At 35.5% G+C, this 18305-nt stretch overlaps 1 protein-coding gene across 1 annotated transcript in view; it reads left to right on the forward strand.

The window, feature by feature from the left end:
- Window positions 1-1076: 1076 nt before the first annotated feature.
- Window positions 1077-18305, forward strand: part of LOC123682957 — a 129021-nt gene continuing 111792 nt past the window's right edge. Inside the window, exon 1 of the mRNA XM_045621819.1 lies at window positions 1077-1220. The gene's annotated coding sequence lies outside the window, so the exon portion shown is untranslated. The remainder of the gene's footprint in view (window positions 1221-18305) is intronic.

An 18305-nucleotide genomic window follows, 5' to 3' on the forward strand; every position in this document is an offset into this window, starting at 1 on the left:
TTGCAATAATTGAACTCTATTCAATTATTTACATCTATTTACAAAACCACACTTATACAGTACAAACTCAGTATTGAGAAGATCCTAATTACATCTTAATTACAAGTTTCTCACTACGGTACCGAATTTCGTCTTTAACTCGAGTGTTGATTACTCGAAACGTCTTCGATTATCACGTCTTCGTCGTACTTTAAGTTTTCGGTCGTCTCGTCTTTAACTTGTTCGCGACTCGTCTTAATCTAGTCCGCGAACCGTGTTTTCGTCTTACGTCTTAAGTTGACCGACCGAACTTGACTCGTATTAGACTTGCCTTGAACTCTACTCGTCTTCGACTTAATTTGAACTGTCCTCTCTGCCGATTGGAACTTACCCTGTCTCGAATATCGACCTCCCTTTTTTCGTCTTGACCACACCCTTAGGGAAAGTACCATCCCCTAGTCCAATAAGAATTTCGCCGTACCGACCTCAAAGATCTTCGCGGATTCCTGGAAATCGAATATACTCGAAGGACTAGTACCTGATACACAGATGTAACACATCTGGTACAACCGTCTTGTTCTCGTACTTTCCCAACCCCAGTAATTCTCTTAAGTTTTACAACCGACATGACACATCTTCGACACCGAAGAATTACACATCCTTTTTACATTATATGTACAATAACAATTCCTTCCCTGTAAATTCATTGAAACCGTCATGCCTTCGACACTTGAAAAACTAATAGGTCTCCAAGCATCCCGTTGACCATCTCAATTATTTACAGGGAACAATAACTGGATCCTACATATCTGGCCGTTAGATTACGAAATAATACTTTTTGTACGCTCACAGTCGAACGAAAAAGTGAAGTGTCTGAAATTGTACATCAACATTACGACCTTACATCAATAAATCCGTAATTTTTCACCGTTCGAGGGAAACCGTAATACTCTCAGATGTAACGTGCACAAAGCGCAAGCCGCCCCTTCATTACCGCCACCCCTGTAGTTTCGTCGGAGCCGAAAGAGGGCGAACCCGAAGCGTTTTCCCGGCTCTTTGGTCACGGTGTTTACAGCCCTAATCGTCTCTCTCGACGGTATCGGTGTAGAGGTGTACGGAGCAGACAGAGTGTTTCGTAGTCGCCTGAGTAAACATGATCTCGTGTACTTGTTTTTCCTCGACGGAAAAAAGGATTTCGTAGTTGGAAGCTGATGTTACAAGAGGCCTTCGAAGGGAGGAAGGTAAGGGAAAGTTACCCTTTTCATTATTTGCTCGAAAAAGAAGTCGGTTTGTTTACTTTTTGTGGTGGTAGGGTTAGGAAATTTTGAGCTATGGTTTTTGAGGAGCTGGTGATATGAAAGTTGCTTTTGCTGTGAGATGCTTTCTCATTCGTAAGGAAGAATTACTTTTTGTACAAATTCGGTGTGAAACACTTGAGAGTTAAATATGAACTTTTGGTGTGTGGAATTCATCTAAATAAAACATGTAGAATATTATATTAAATAAAGAATTTATTGGTAAACTAATGTGTTATCCACTCGAAATGTGTAGAATCAAAAAAACCCTTTAAATTTTTTCTCTGACTATTATTTCCATTTTTACGTCAAAATATTTCTGAAGGAAAACATGTGGAAAGCAATAACGTGAAGTCAGAGGCTTAATGTGCAAATTGCGCCCTTCGAGACCTCATAAACGAACGCTCAAAAACTACTGAATTCTGTGTCAGTCCTTTTTTTTCGATATACAGCTAGAAAATTCTATAATTCTGACTACGCAATCAACACAAGATTTTGAGTGAAGCTTGAAATTATTATTTCAATGTTTTCAGTCGTAAGGAACAATTACTATTTGTGCAAATTCGGTATGAAACCCTTGTAAAAATCAGGTAGGTATGTACTAATATCGGTATTCGAGATACCCAGCTATAAACTCTTATAAACTTTCGATATCCTAAAAGTTTTTTCAAAAACAACATATGGTAAGGTGTCCTCGACTATTAAAATCTAAGGTCAAAAGTAACAAAAATAGGTTTATTGGACATTTTTTGCAAATATCTCGTTCTTTATAGGTTTTTATCTATTTTTCATTATCAATAATGTTGAAGGTAAAAGATTTTCTATAGGTTGAATCGTTTTCGAGAGAGCGCCATATAAGTATGTTAATTTTAAGTAAATACGTAAATATTGATAATTTACATTTCTTATAATAAGTATCACTTTAAAGTTAATAATTTTTTCATTAACGCATGGAATGTTATTTTTCAATAAAAACATGACTGTTGTCTAGTTGGATGTATTTTGTTTGATATTGATTTTTTTTATATTGAAGAAATACGTTGAAATAATTTTTTTTTTTTTAATTTGTCCCCCCAAAAAATGGGAGACTTTTCAACTTCTTCGTACCTAGAAGAAAAATGTGTCCAGATTATTATTACAATATTTTGTTGAAAAATGAATTTTGTTCATAACAAAACAACATTTTTTCAGTTCGGTATAGAGTAAACAGAAGTTCTTAAATTATTAAAATGAGTCAGACTTATCTTCAATACCGCGAATTCAGGGATAATTTCATAATATTTCTCTTTCGAAATATCACGAAAATCATACAAAATTTGTGCCATTCAAACAAAAACAGATCTTCACTCAATTTTTTCGCTCTCTTCAAATTTCTATTCGATTTTCTTCTATCCTATATTTCGAGTGATATTTTTCACCTGACACGAAAAATGAAATTTTTGAATATGGATCTGAAAGTTTTTTAATTTTTTTTTTATAGCAGATGGATAATTTCAGTGAAAAATTTGCCATAATAATGAAGATATGGGAGTTCATAGTTTGAACATAGGCTTAGAGGATAGTTTGAAGTCCTCTATCTCCTCTGAACCTTTGTCTCTTACGTCACAAGCAATTTCTAGAATTCAATTCCGATTAAATTGGCAGTTATGAAATTATCACAAAACAAAATCTAAAAGAGCTATATTAACGGAATCGCTAGTCAGATTTGGACCATTAACCAACCTAACCGATTCATTCATCAGTTTTCGCCCGGTTGGCAAGGTTAGGATTTAATTTAAAGGATTTCCTTGGCACTGAGACTTAACAGTCTATTGTGCCCCCCTAAGAGCAATTTTCGCCATTACGTGATCTACAGCTCGTCTTCCAGTTCCAGAGTTCTAATGAACTCCAGTATCTGGGATGCCTTATAGTAGGCTAGTTCCTCACTTCTACAGGTTTCTTGTCCAAAGCAGAGGCATTTCGTCACCAGGTAGGGATTCACAGCTTAGCTTGATATTCTGCCATTGAGCTACTTGGCTCAGACTCAAGTAGTTTGAGCTTAACTTGAAATCAACTGAAATTCAAGTCTTTTCAGAAGTAGTTTTCCAATGTTAAGTCAAGTACTTAATGAATAAATACTTGACTTGATACTGAATAATTAATACTTGACTTGAAATTGAGTTGATTTCGAGTCAAGCTCAAGCTACTTGAGCTTGAGTCAAGTAGCTTGAATCCCTTTCACCAGGTGATCCGGAGTTTCTTCGTCCTCTCCACATAATCTCCACTCGTCACTTCCTGCTAGCACGAAGTGATTGGGTCTAGACCCATTCTCATGAAGTGCTTCCTGAGCGACAATGCCTTATGAGGAATTTAAGGTGTTGTATACTCTAGCTAAGATCCAAATACTTCTTGGATTTCGCAGTGTCGAAGAATCTGTTTGGAATGATTCCACCCAGGAAGATTCATTCCTACATTTGCCCATATCATAGAAAGGTTCCGGGCCAATAAAAGGATTGTGTGATCCTGTTCTAGCAAATGTGTTGGCCTCTTCATTTCTTTAAATTCCTGGGTGAAGAGAAACCCAGACTGAAAAGACCTTGTTATTCCTGTCCATTTCGTTGAGTTTTATTCGGCAAACTAATACTATCTTAAAATCGATGATATGTGAGCATAGTGCTTCGATTGCAGCCTGACTATCAGAATGTATCGCCATAGCATATTTCTTATAGTTTCTTACTGGATTAATTTCCACTTAGCTTCCTATTGCAAGGATCTCTGCATGAAAAGGCTGGTGCCTGTCCAGAATATTCCAGACGAAGACTGCGTCATGATTTTAAAACCGTCTGTATCTATACCATTTAATGGTATTCTTTTTGGGAACTGGGATAGTGGACTCCCTTTCCCAGTCTTATTTTCTATTTAATATCGTAGAGAAGGTTTTCTCGATGCAAATTTTCTTTATTATCTCGTCACTGGGAAGGTTCTCTGATGGTATGTAATCGGTCAGGGAGGACCAGGCTCTTTGATTCCGAATTCCCTCATTGCCAGTACCTTTCCTGGATAGTCTTTGAATGGTCTCATGGGCAACCTTATCTATCACAAGATGAAGATGTGTGAGATCTGCAATGATCTCCAATTCCCTAGTTGGCACGTTATCATAGCTCCATTAAACAAAGACTGACCTTTGTATTGTATCGAGGGCTTTCATTGCTCTGTTCTGACTTGCTCTGGCATGCCAGACTATTGTCCCATAAGTTATTATCGGTCTTACATTCATGACATATATCCAACGCAGTATTTTGGGTTACATCCCCATGTCTTACCAGCCAGATTTCTACGCGGCATCAAAGCCTTTGTTGTATTGTTAGCTGTAACCTCAATGTGCTTCTTCCACAGAAACTTACTATCTAGGGTTATTGACTTCAGATTTCCGTTCTTGATGTTTCCATTCATAGAGAGAGTCGGCAAGACGGACCTATTCAAAATTCGAAAATTACAGACATCGTGATGAAATGTCTGCGCTCTGTTCAGGGAATGTTCGCTCGAAAACAATGATGAGCATTGGCGTGCAAAAATAATACTACGATAATTCAATTTCGTTATAAATTCGATGGAGTTCCATATTGAAATCGAACAAATGAATAATATTATTATTCATAGTTGTATTTTCAGTGCATACCTATTGATTGAATGGACAACACCAACAATAATTTGAAACGTGTTATGAATTGATTATTTTAGTAAATGTTATTACCGTACCTCATGAAATGATTTATTGATGTGGAATTGGTGATTCAGTCGATTGATTTGTATTTCGGGATGCTGTTATTGAAATTGTGGAATAAATTCAGAATATTCGATTATTTGCTTATAGGGATTCACGACTTGGTTTGGTTTTCAAGGTACTTGGCTTGAGCTTGGCTTGATTTCAAGTCAAGTAGTAGTTTTTCAATCTCGGGTCAAGTCAAGTATTTATTTATTGAATACTGGAATCATATAGGGCTACTTGATTTTTAGCAGTTTTATTGTGTAGTCTCACATCAATAAAAAAATGATGAAAGGAAAAGGAAAGTTGCAAAAAACACTTTCATTTATGAAACTTATTGTTATAGGAACCAAAAAAATCAACTGTTTTCAAAAAGAAAAATAAATCACTATAAATTATAACAAAATAAAAAATAATGAAAAATGAAGTTTCTTAGTATTGGGAAACCTCCAGGCTTTGTTTGATTCCATAATTTTTCATTCAGGATTTAAGACTCATGAGGCATCTTATAGATTTGTCGCCTAACCTATTAGGGGTTTCTGAGAATGTAGGAGCAGCTCTGGATAATTGTCTTTCAACAGGAGCTGAAGATACTGGCGTTGATAAAAAATCTTGGGCCATTTTGGCCAAGTTTGGAAAGATATTTTTAAACTACTAAAATCTATTAATAGTTTTCTCACATTTTTTATGAAATCTGACGAATGCTTCAGTCTCTCGGCGCTTGAGGAATCCACTTATTGAGTCTAAGCGCGCACGAGGTTGCAGAAATATATGCCGTGCAACGCGTGCATATCAAGCACAAGTAATATCAAGTAGCTTGATATCAAGTCAAGCAATAACTATCTAAAATCAAGGCAAGTCAAGCTAACGTATGTCATTTTTCACGAGCTTGATTTTCAAGTCAATTAGTTGGTTAAAATGTCAAGCTACTTGGCTTTTTGAATCCCCATATGAATAAACATACAAACAAAATGGAGTAGGTATCAACCTTATACCATGAAATTCATTACAAAACAAATTTTTGTGGTGTTGAACACTTCAGTTATGTTTTTCCAATGCCTTTTACATATACTGGCGAATATCTGTAATTTTCGAATTGAGAGACCTAAATGGGTTTGATTCTGATGAAGAATTCGAGGTCAAAATCGATTCGATTCGTTAATTTGGCCAGCTTTTCTTTCTTTGAAGGGATTTGAAAAAAAAAGCGATTGATGATATTAAGTTGAAACTATCATGTGATTCTACGTTTTTATATGGCGTATCACAAGATCATCAGGAGGTTTTGAAGAAAAATACCGTGCATGAGGTTGTAAAAGAATTCAATAACAATAACACAAAAGAATATTCTTTGCACCTTATCTCTCACTTTGCAACAGATAAAAACTGTAATCAAAAAAACAGTTTTAATCTTTTCTTCGAAATATATTCAAAACTTTGGAAGAATCTTATAGGCTTCGAACGTGAAAATGTTTCTCGATGTTTGCACGATCCCTTGAGCTACAGCTTTGACATGGATGAATCGATTCATCATGATAGGGAGTGAACAGTGAACATTTTCCTTTGTTTGTTCTATCGGAAAGTTTGCAAGAATTGTTTTTTATGAATATCGATTAAAAACATAGAATAATTGGACTTTGACAGATGAGAAAAGACACTTATGCCTTTTTTGTAATGATTTATAATAATATTTGTCTTTTCCATGAAATCTTTCAACTAGTTATCAATTCACTGAATTTAATACTGCAAGAATTATCGAGGGACAACTTTAAATTAAGAAAAAACCGCAATTCTCAACTGAGGGCAGTAGTCTGTGACGGAAAACACAGAAAGAAACTAAAATTTGATGTTGGATTTTACATTTCATAAATTCTAACTAATTTTTCGTTGGGATTGTTGAGAAAACCATAGACCACTACAATTATTATCAATTACGAATAATTCATTACAATTCTTGAAATGTCAAATTCAGTTAGCGAAACATCGATTTTTAGTTTCTTTTTGTGTTTTCAAGTCACAGACTACTCCACACAGAAATTGCGGTTTTTCCTGATTTGAAGTTCTTCCCCAATAACTTTTGAAGTTTTCATTTTAGGTATAGGGTTTGCTCAATTAACCCCCACTATTTTTGTACGTAGAATCGACTGAAATAATAAAAAATATAGGATCTAATTTGAAAATCTCGAGTTTTAATGAATTTGAGTTGTCCAAGTTCATGATCTTCTTATAAACACCCTGTACATTTTCGGTCCAAACCGCAAATAGTTTTATAATACTATACCAGAACCAAATAAGTAAAATATTTTCTCGAAAAAAGCTTTTTCTGCCGAAATATTAAAAAAAAAGTGAGTCCTCATCGCCACCATTTGTTTTATAAGAATCCCATTAACTCACGAAAAGTTGAGTTTTTACCCAAGGTATAGCATATTGCTGAAATTGTCGTCAAAAAAGATAATGATGCAATAATATACTTGTTGAGCCATTTGAAATAAGGAAGAAGTAGTCTGTTGCCGGTATAACCGGAAGTTGTAGAAATTTGTAAATGTTTTAGACAGAAAAATCATTGTCTCAAACCCCAATATGCAAATTTTCCATCCAAAATTATTAATAGTTTTTCTTAAAAGTGTATTAGGACATCCCGGTGAATCACCCTGTATAACAAAATGTTAATGCATGGATTGAGTGCAGCAGAAAAAAAATGACCTCAAATGCCAAAGAAAAAAATTTTCCTTCACCGAGACAATGCTCTTTTTCACAAATCAATGAAAATCATGGTTAAATTGAACGAATTGCGTTTAAAATTACAGACCTCAAAAGAATGGGGAAAGGAATTTGATTCTTATCAAAAAGCGATCAACGAGGCTAAAGGCTATTTCGAAATCAAATACGAATCAACATGAAAGGTATTGAAGAGTTAGAGGAGTTTTGAAGTACATATATGCATTACTCTTGAAGGTGACTTGGTTGACGAATAAAGTCAAATGTTTAAGAAAAATTGTGTTTTTCTTTTCCTCCTAGAGAAAATGATGAACAAATTGTACAACTTGTTAACTATGTAACTGTCTATTTAAGCACTGTACTACTTAAAACTGTGCGATTTACTTTACCGTAAACAGAAAGCACGATCAACAACCATATCATATCATTAAAAATTATGACCTAAATGTTCAACTGAAATAAATGTGATGAAGTTTTTTTGCAATAAATTAATTTCTAGTTTCCACCAAAACAAATTTGCCTTTCAAGTTCTATAATACAGAAGATTTTTAAACAAAAATCTATTCACCAGATACCATCTGCAGGGTGCATTTATTTCAAACAAGCCTGACGAATTAGATTACTTCTGTTCACTTATAGTTATTCTGAAGATCAATATTATTTCCATTAGTGAATATTGTTTGTGACTGAATTCATTACTAATGGAATATTCGAGTTGAAAACTTGTTCGTAACTACTAGGTAAAACATTAATTAGCTTTCAAATATTATATTTCCTGCTTTTATCGTATTTCACGAGTTAAATAATTATTATGCTTTATTGATTCGTTACTGCATAAGATTCGGTAGAATTGCTCGCTGAGTCTAATGCCAATTTCAACGTTTTCAATCATGAGCAGTGATTCTGGTCCAAATAATTTGAAAATTAGAAAATAATAATCTATAGAAATAGATGTTTTTTTGTAATAAAAAAGTACCTTCTGAAGAGAAAATACTTTACCTTTAGATCATGATGTACGAAACGCGGTGTAGCAATGATCTATGCGCATTCGAAGCACTCACATGCTCCCGAATGAAGAGGTCGGGAACATCACGAACAGACGGATTGACACGTTCCATGTTCTCTTCCGTCTTTAATAATCTTGAGTGCCTGGGTTTTGGTTTATCTGGTATTGGACCAGTCAACTCAAACTTTTTCACCTATAACTGAATGAGAGTAATACTTGGCACACCATCTAAGTTAAAATTTCGAAATTGGATAAATTTCCTAGCGATATAGTCAGATTGTATTTTTCTGTTTTAAAACTGGTTCTCTAAATATTGGTAACTTGCTTACCAATCCTCTAATTCGTACTTGGAAATTTTACAAGAATTGGCAGGATCATTGGAAATGGCCCAGCAAGCCATTTCAAAACGCCTGAAACTCATGTGAATGATTCAGAGACAAGGAAATTGGGTGCCGTACGAGTTGAAGCCGAGAGATGTTGAACGGCGTTTGTTTGCTTGTGAACAGCTGCTTGCAAGGAAAAGACGAAAAGATTTCTGCATCGAATTGTGACTGGAGACGAAAGATGGGTTCATTGCGATAATCCCGAGTGCAGAAAATCATGGGGATATCAGGTCATGCTTCCACGTCGACGTCCAAACCGAATATTTATGGTTTCAAATTCATGCTCAGTTTAAGGTGGAACCAGCTCAGCGTAGTGTATTATGAAATGTTGAAACCGACTGAAACAATCATAGGCAATCGTTATCAAACGCAATTAATTCGTTTGAGCCGAGCATTGAAACACAAACGGCCGCAATACAACGAGAGACATGAAAAAGTGATTTTACAGCATGATAATGCTTGACCCCATGTTGCGAAAGTGTTCAAGACATACTATAAAGTCGGAAACGTTGAAATGGAAAGTCCTACCCCACCTGACGTATTCTCCAGACGTTGCTTCCTTGGACTATCACTTGGTTCGATCAATGGAACAAGGCCTGGCTGACCAGCACTTGGATCGATTCATGGATTGCGTCAAAAGATGACCAGTTTTTTCAATGCGGGATTCGTACGCTGTCCGAAAATGGGAGAAAGTAGTGCCCAGCGATGGACAATATTTTATGTGATGAATGTATAACCAGTTTTTAACAATGAAGCTTAGAATTTCGAAAAAAAACGGTGGAAGCAAAGTTGTACGCCTTATCTTATCAAACTATAAAAATCATCGAAAGTTTCAGTTTCACACGACAAATCAACCAAATGTATATAATCTGTGAACTTCAGCTAATTGAAATACCAAAGACCACCAAGGATTTAACACCGTTAGATTATTTCCTCTGGTCATTTTTAAAGAACAACATTTATCATAGATAGAGTGGATAAATTATTATTATTATTATTATCGATTTGAAAATGTTGAAAAAATCGAACGATGTGAATCCGGAGACTTTGGTGGCCTTCGAATTTTTCAATTATCTAAAGTTCACAGATCAATATATGTAGACAGGCACTTGGTTGATTTTCCGTGTGAAACATAAATTCCTGATCATTTTTATAGTTTGATAAGAAATTTATTATTTTTATATATAATATCATGTTATAAATTCTTGGAAAGTGAAAAAGGGGCTATTTTATTTGTCAAAGAAAATACCATTCATTTTTTTTAACTCAGAGGAACTCTAAGATCTCCTCACTATACAACGTTTTTGGGACACCCGATAACCGTGTTAGAAATTTATTTCACCCAATAAAACAACTTAATGACATACTGTGCAAGTAAACGAAAAAATCTTGTGGGTAACAAGGAAAAAAGGGTAATTATTCTCCTTGATTAATGCTAATTTGGAAACCACCGCTGCTGGAGAGGAGAACCATTCATTCGAGTAGAGGTGGAAGAGGCAGAAAATACATTGTTTTTCATTACGTTATGTTATTTCAGGATAAAACACAGGTTGTGTGAAATATACGCATCAACAAGAATTCACTTCAGGTCCTAGGATCATTTTGCGGGTGCCTGGTAAATTTATGTCGCAAAAACATGCAGAGAAGAGGCAGGGAAATTATGTACCCGTTTACTCACCTAGAGGATGGAATTTTCCTCGTAAATTAATATTTATCATGATCTCCTCCAATAAGATTTGTTCAATTAGGTACAGATTTTATCTAATGCTATGTTAATTACTAGAGGTTTTTACACTTCAATGTCAGTATATAATATGTCCTAATGTTAATGAAGAGGGATTGAGATCACTCATTTCCTCTTTTTTTCGATCGCAGAATAATTCAGATTGAGACAATGAATACATAATATGATGTTGGAATTCGTTAAATGAATTTTAAAATATTTATGAAAATTATTCAAATGAGACATAATAATAATGGAATACAATAAAGGGTGTTTTTTTAGAGCTATAGAACTTTAAATTGCAATAAAACACGGCTGGCTCGGATGTAGTCCAATCTGGACGTCCAATTTTCGATGACTTTTTCCAACATTTGTGGCAATAACACGGCGAATGTTGTCTTCCAAATGGTCAAGGGTTTGTGGCTTGTCCGCATAGACCAATGACTTTACATAGCCCAACAGAAAGTAGTCTAGCGGTGTTAAATCACAAGATCTTGGAGGCCAATTCACAGGTCCAAAACGTGAAATTAGGCGGTCACCAAACGTGTCTTTCAATAAATCGATTGTGGCACGAGCTGTGTGACATGTTGCGCCGTCTTGTTGGAACCATAGCTCCTGGACAACATGGTTGCTCAATTCAGGAATGAAAAAGTTAGTTATCATGGCTCTACACCGATCACCATTGACTGTAACGTTCTGGCCATCATCGTTTTTGAAGAAGTACGGACCAATGATACCACCAGCCCATAAAGCGCACCAAACAGTCAGTTTTTCTGGATGTAACGGTGTTTCGACATACACTTGAGGATTAGCTTCACTCCAAATGCGGCAGTTTTGTTTGTTGACGTAGCCATTCAACCAGAAGAGCGCTTCATCGCTGAACAAAATTCGCTTATGGAAATCGGGAACAACGCCAATCTCATTTTTGGCCCATTCGACGAATCTACGCCTTACTTGATGATCGTTTGGCTTCAATTCTTGCACGAGTTGGATTTTGTATGCACGCAAACCAAGATCCTTCCGCAAAATCTTCCATAAAGTGGATGGACACAGATCCAATTCCTGTGCTCGATGGCGGATAGACTCATTCGGGTCTTCCTCAATGCTACGCTCTACAGCAGCAATAGCTTCTTCTGTACGCACCGTACGGCGTCTCTGGGGATGCGAGTTATCAATAAGAGTAAACGTGGTGCGAAAACGTTCCATGGTTAATCGAATTAACTGCTCTGATGGACAATTTTGTCGACGATAAAATGGACGTAGTGCGCGATACGTATTCCGCACTATTTGCAAGCGTTGTTCAGGCGTGTGTCTATTCATGATGAATTGCCAAACCAAACTGAGAATAAATCACTTGACAGCTGTTAAATCGGTCGTCATCTTGAACAGTAATGCCAACTTAAAGTTATATACCTCGAAAAAAAACACCCTTTAGAATATTGCAGACATATATCAATCAGCAAAGTATTACTTTTCCTGCCAAGGCAGCAGAGTAACTACTTTCCTGCCTAGGCAGCAAAGTGATTATTCTCAATGAGAATAAAACATTCGACATTTTCTGACAATCTATATTTTTTGCCACCTTCCTCATTCCTGGAGGAGTTAGTACTTCTAAGTCGCTTTCACTGTCCATAATTTAAATATATCCGATATTTTTTCAAAGAAACTGTCAGATATTTCATAAGTTGTCAAACTATATTTATCATGGACTTGTACATCTCCATAGCAATTAACTATTCCAACAATTGCGATTGCTATCAAATTTCATTTTAATTTATCACTATAGGAAAAATAAAAAGATTGTTAGAATTGTAATAATTTGCAAATACAACATTCTACATATATCATTATAAACAATCGAAACTCGGTAGCAAAGAAGATTGACTGCCTTGGCTGAATTCCTATCGTCGCTACTTTCGGCTATGAACTATCAGCCGCGGCAGTCAATCCACTACTTTGCTTCTTAGTAAAACAAATAACTATTCTGCTCACCCTTACAGCCTTCAGAATGATGTGGTATAGTATATCCAAAGTCACCTGGAGGAAGCTGAAAATTTCGATTATACAAGGGTTGTCCAAGTTTTCAGAAATTCCTTTGAGGACAGTGAATTTATTGTCTAACAATACTTTCAAATAAACCCCGGTATTTAGCGGATCGCGGTATCCACTTCAAAGGGACATCTATGGCCAAGCGTTTTTATGGACTAGTTCAAGTGACTTTGGATATACTATAACAGGTTTTACTATGTTAGACTAAACCATGGCTATGGTATTGAGATCGCTTGGTGCATTGAAAAAGAACTTAATTGTTTTTAAATAATTTGTTGATAATGTGTTTGTCCACCGCAATTATCTATACACTTCCCAACACGTCTCGGCATTGATGCAATAAGATGGTTTATTTCTTCTTGAGAGATACTTCCCCAAGCTAATGTCCCAAACATGCTCTATGGGCGAAAGATCGGGGGATCTGGGCGACCATGGCAAAAGATTCAGATGGGTCTCTTCGAAAAAGTTTGAACTAACTCTGGCAACAAGAGGTCGGGCATTATCTTGCTGAAATATTGTATTCTCGAGCCGGTTAAGTAAGGGAGAATATATGGCTCCTCTATTATAGGTAACGCAGCGCTGTCATGTTACCTCGAATAAAGACTAAAGGTTACCTGCTGGCATGTGCAATAGCACCCCATACCATAACGCCTACAGTCCGGTGAACATGACGCGCTCAACATCAAACTGAGGTTCACGTCTTTCTCCCCGATGACGTCTAACCCTTTTTTGGCCATCATGTGCACCCAAGGAGAATCGAGATTCATCAGAAAAGACGTCCTAATGCCATTCCACAATCAATTGTTGAGGTTCTCTGCACCGCTGAAATCGTTGCCGGAGATGATCAAGCGTCAGAGGTAATACAAGATGGGGTCAATAATGTTCAGGACGCTGCAGTCCAAAAGAACTTATCCGGCGGTAAACCGTTCGGACAGTTATAGGATGGCCTTGTTCTCCTAACCACTCATCAGCCAAATATCGAATTGACGCAAATCGGTCTCTAATGGCCATGAGTCTTAGACGTCAATCTTAATCCTCTTCTTTGATTTTGGGCATTATCAAACCACGCTTGAAAACATCTCATAACAGTCGTTGGATTTCTGTTCGTATGGTTAACGATTTCTCGAAATGACAACTCCTCTTTCCGTGGACCAATTATTTGTCCTCTTTCAAATTCACTCAGTTGGCGATAAATTCCACGTACACGTGCTCTAGGTATTTTAACAACAACTAAACATCGACTTTGGATCTCCTCGAACAGCCGGTTTGTTGTAAACTTTAAAAAACTTTCAGAAAACGACTACAATATTCAAGTAACAAAAATTGTTTACATGAAAAAACCTTCATCATGTTTTTCTCCAAATTCAATCATTATACTATCTATGCTTCAACAAAAAAAAAATTAATTTGAACTTCTTCTGGGTTCCTTCTGGGTCCTTGCTGTTTCTTTGTCAGTTAGTATACAAATTCTCTTGTTATATTTTGGAATATTTCTCATTAATTGTTGATGACTAGTGTTCATGTTTATGAACTGGTTGAAAGATTCAATAAAAAATTGGCCAAATTCCTATATAATTTTTTAATCAGTTTCTCAAAAATATAGTACTTCACTAACTTTGATGTTTATAAGAAATCAATAAATAAATAATTATAAAGAAATTAGGTTTATACCGAAGAAATTGTTTTCGAAATTAAAATTATCACATCGGCATTGAAACAAATTTGCGAGGGGACTGTAAGATATCCCTCATGAATGTATAAAATATCTAAATCAGGCCGAAACAGCGGCTGATAATTACAAAGGGATGGAAAACTTCATTCGAATTGTCGCTCACATAAACTCATTAAATTAAAGGGTGGTCCCCTTACACACCGCAGGACATTAATTATACTTGATTAGTCCAATTATAGACCGAGAGGTTCACAAATTCTACATGTTCGGAGATAATTCTCCATTTATTTCCCGACCACCTAATTTTCCAGCTGCTCCCATTTAATCAGATGGTATTGTATTGGTCCCAGTTCATCAGTGATGACAAATAGGTATTAACGGAATCGTTTTACAGTTCCAGTCATCAATGCATACTCAATTGATTCATTTATTGTTTCCTTCTTGCATATAAGGATTTGGAAAAACCATTAAATTTTTAAATTATTGGAATATACTGATTGACAAACAAACTCCAACACCCAGAGGAAGCTGTTTAAATTTTAAATTTGTTTTTGGTAAAACATAGATAGTATATCAAGGAGTAAATGATTGAATTTTGAGAAAAAAATTGTGAAGTTTTTTATTTTAACAAGTTTTGTTAGTCAAATATTGTAGTCGTTTTTGCAAGTTTTTAAATTTTACAACAAATCGGCTGTTCGAGGAGATCTAAAGTCGGTTCGGATTTTGTAGAAATTAGTGAAAAGCATAGAAATAATCAAATTGGCGAAAGGACACTACTCTTGTTATAGAAAGCTCAGTTTTTCTGTGCTCATCAACAGTTGAAACCATAGAAATATTGGGACTCTTAGGTAAAAAAAGGTTTATGACCATTTTCTATTATTTATTTCCATACAAACCATATCATGTTATATATTTTTGAAATCAGGAAAAATTAAGCTTTCAGAAAATTGCACAGTAATCTAGTGTTCCCATTAAAAAAAAAACATAACTTTGGGTCATCGCTTCGTAATTAAAAACCCTTTCGAAAATACGAGCACGACACTGTATTCTACCTAAAAAAGTGCCTGTATAATGTTTTAATTTCAGAGCTCTATCATGAATATTAGCGGAGATATAAATGTTTTTCGATATCGCCATTTTTACAATTTTCGCTTATAACTCGAAAACAAAAGAAGGTGGCCAAAAATGAATACTACCCTTGTTAGTTTCTCAGAAATAGAGACCGAGAATGGAGTATCAGATTTTGTCTATCTCCTCTGGTTTAAAAGTTGTAGTGCTAAAACATCGAAATTTGCCCACCCTGTACATGTCCATGATGAATATAGTTTGACAACTCATGAAGTATCTGACTGTTTCGGATATATTTATAACGGGTGTTTTTTTTCGAGGTGTATAACTTTAAGTAGGCATTACTGTTCAAGATGGCGACCGATTTAACAGCTGTCAAGTGATTTATTCTAAGTTTGTTTTGGCAATTCATTATGAATAGACTCACGCCTGAACAATGCTTGCAAATAGTTCAATTTCATTTCGAAAATAATGGTTTTGTGCGGAATACGTATCGCGCACTACGTCCATTTTATTTTGTTTAGCGATGAAGCGCACTTCTGGTTGAATGGCTACGTCAACAAACAAAACTGCCGCATTTGGAGTGAAGCTAATCTTCAAGTGTATGTCGAAACACCGTTACATCCAGAAAAACTGACTGTTTGGTGCGCTTTATGGGCTGGTGGAATCATTGGTCCGTGCTTCTTCAAAAACGATGATGGCCAGAACGTTACAGTCAATGGTGATCGGTATAGAGCCATGATTACTAACTTTTTCATTCCTGAATTGAACAACCATGATGTCCAGGAGCTGTGGTTCCAACAAGACGGCGCAACATGTCACACAGCTCGTGCCACAATCGATTTATTGAAAGATACGTTTGGTGACCGCCTAATTTCACGTTTTGGCCCTGTAAATTGGCCTCCAAGATCTTGTGATTATCATTTACTCCATGTTATACTAACTATTTTTACCAAAAAAAATAATTTAAACAGTTCCTTCTAGGTATTGCAGTTTTTTTGTCAGTTAGTATAATTACCATTTGTTTATACAGGGTGATTCACCGCGATGGCCTATTAGATGTTTGTTGTAAACTTATTGAAATAATGAAAATGGAACTATTGAAATGAATTTTTTTTGAAATTGAATTGAAATAGTTATTTTGTCTGAAATAATCATATATTTTTTAAGTAGAAAAGACGTTTTTATTATTCTATTGAGCGAATTCGTTATATTGGAGTTTCTGTTGAACTCAGTTTGTTCTGTCAAACAGAAAGAAAATCTAAACCATCGGAAACCACTGTGGATAATTGAGAAAGTAAGAGTAGCTATTTTTGAATTGAAAAATTCTCATTGGCTATTCCAACAATTAAAATCTGATAGGCTTTGAGAACTAATTTTCATAAAAATCTCGTAGATTGTTCTAGTAACAACGTTAAAACAATAAGGAATCTTGTTTGGAAGTAGCCTGCTAGCAAGAGCTGCCATAGCAAGGTTTGTCTGTACAACAGATTCACTATCAGTTTTTTTTTTTAAGTTGTAGTTGTATCATGGTGTTCAACTACTACCTGGTGGCAATAAAATTCGAATTTTATGGTTCTCTTTGAAGAGCAACCCCCAGAAATTCTTTCTATATGGAAGTTCCCGATCGAAGCAATAAATGATGCTGGGTTATAAATAATAAACGGAAATCTATTGGGGACATAATGTTCGATTCATTCACCAAATTTCTTTGAATTGTTGGTAATTTGGAGGGGCTGGCCCAAAGCAACCCCTCCTCCTAGCTATTATATTGCTTCTGTTTTTTAAGGACACGATCAACATCAATACAATCAAAATTACAGCTAAAAGAAAATAAGAAAATGCAATTATTTTGTTTTAGCTGTAATTTTGATTTTATTCAACGCACATTTTTTTAATATGTATGAATAAACATAAAAAAACAGGAAGAATAATTTGTAGATCAAAAAGTGTCGCTTATTATGTATATGGGATGTCCCAAATTTCAATCGATTACCTTCAAAACTAACGGAGATAAGGGGGATTACCATGATCCTGTTACACCCGGTATGGACGACAGCTCAAAAAAATTACACCACTATTTTTGTCATCTGATAATTCTATTCTTTTCCTTAATTACAAAATTCGACAAATGTCTGCGTCTATTCTAGATAAGCCATTCTTAAATTAAGTTCTCGAGGAAATATCCTGTTCAAAACTTCCTAATGTTGAAGTTTGTATTGCTAACATTCCAACTTTCTCAGGATGATGGAATGAGAATCTACCCCTGTACGTATGCTATACACGAAGTTTTAACGAAATGATTTATTCATGAAATAGCGATCATTTTTCAAACTCTCTGTGCATTTGAAATATTTACACCTTTCAAATGTTTATACACTGACAGATGAAAGTTTTATATTAGCGTTGAAAGTTGCCGAGGTCCATCCTCATTCTGTGCTTTGGAGTCGGGACGTGATAAAATAAAATGGATGATGTTAGCTTTTAGAATTTGTGTATTCAGTTGAACGACCGCCAAGGGTAACGTAAGAGTCAGGCTGCTTTTAACTTCCCTCTAAGACATTATCATAATTTTATTGTTTTTCTATGCATTTTTTAAGATACAGTTGCCTATGACGTGTTGAAATTTATGGTTGGTAATTCAAAAAAGGTTTTTCTCAAGGAACTAGG

Source organism: Harmonia axyridis, chromosome 6 (assembly GCF_914767665.1).
Source record: "Harmonia axyridis chromosome 6, icHarAxyr1.1, whole genome shotgun sequence".
Classification (NCBI taxonomy): Eukaryota; Metazoa; Arthropoda; class Insecta; order Coleoptera; family Coccinellidae; genus Harmonia; species Harmonia axyridis.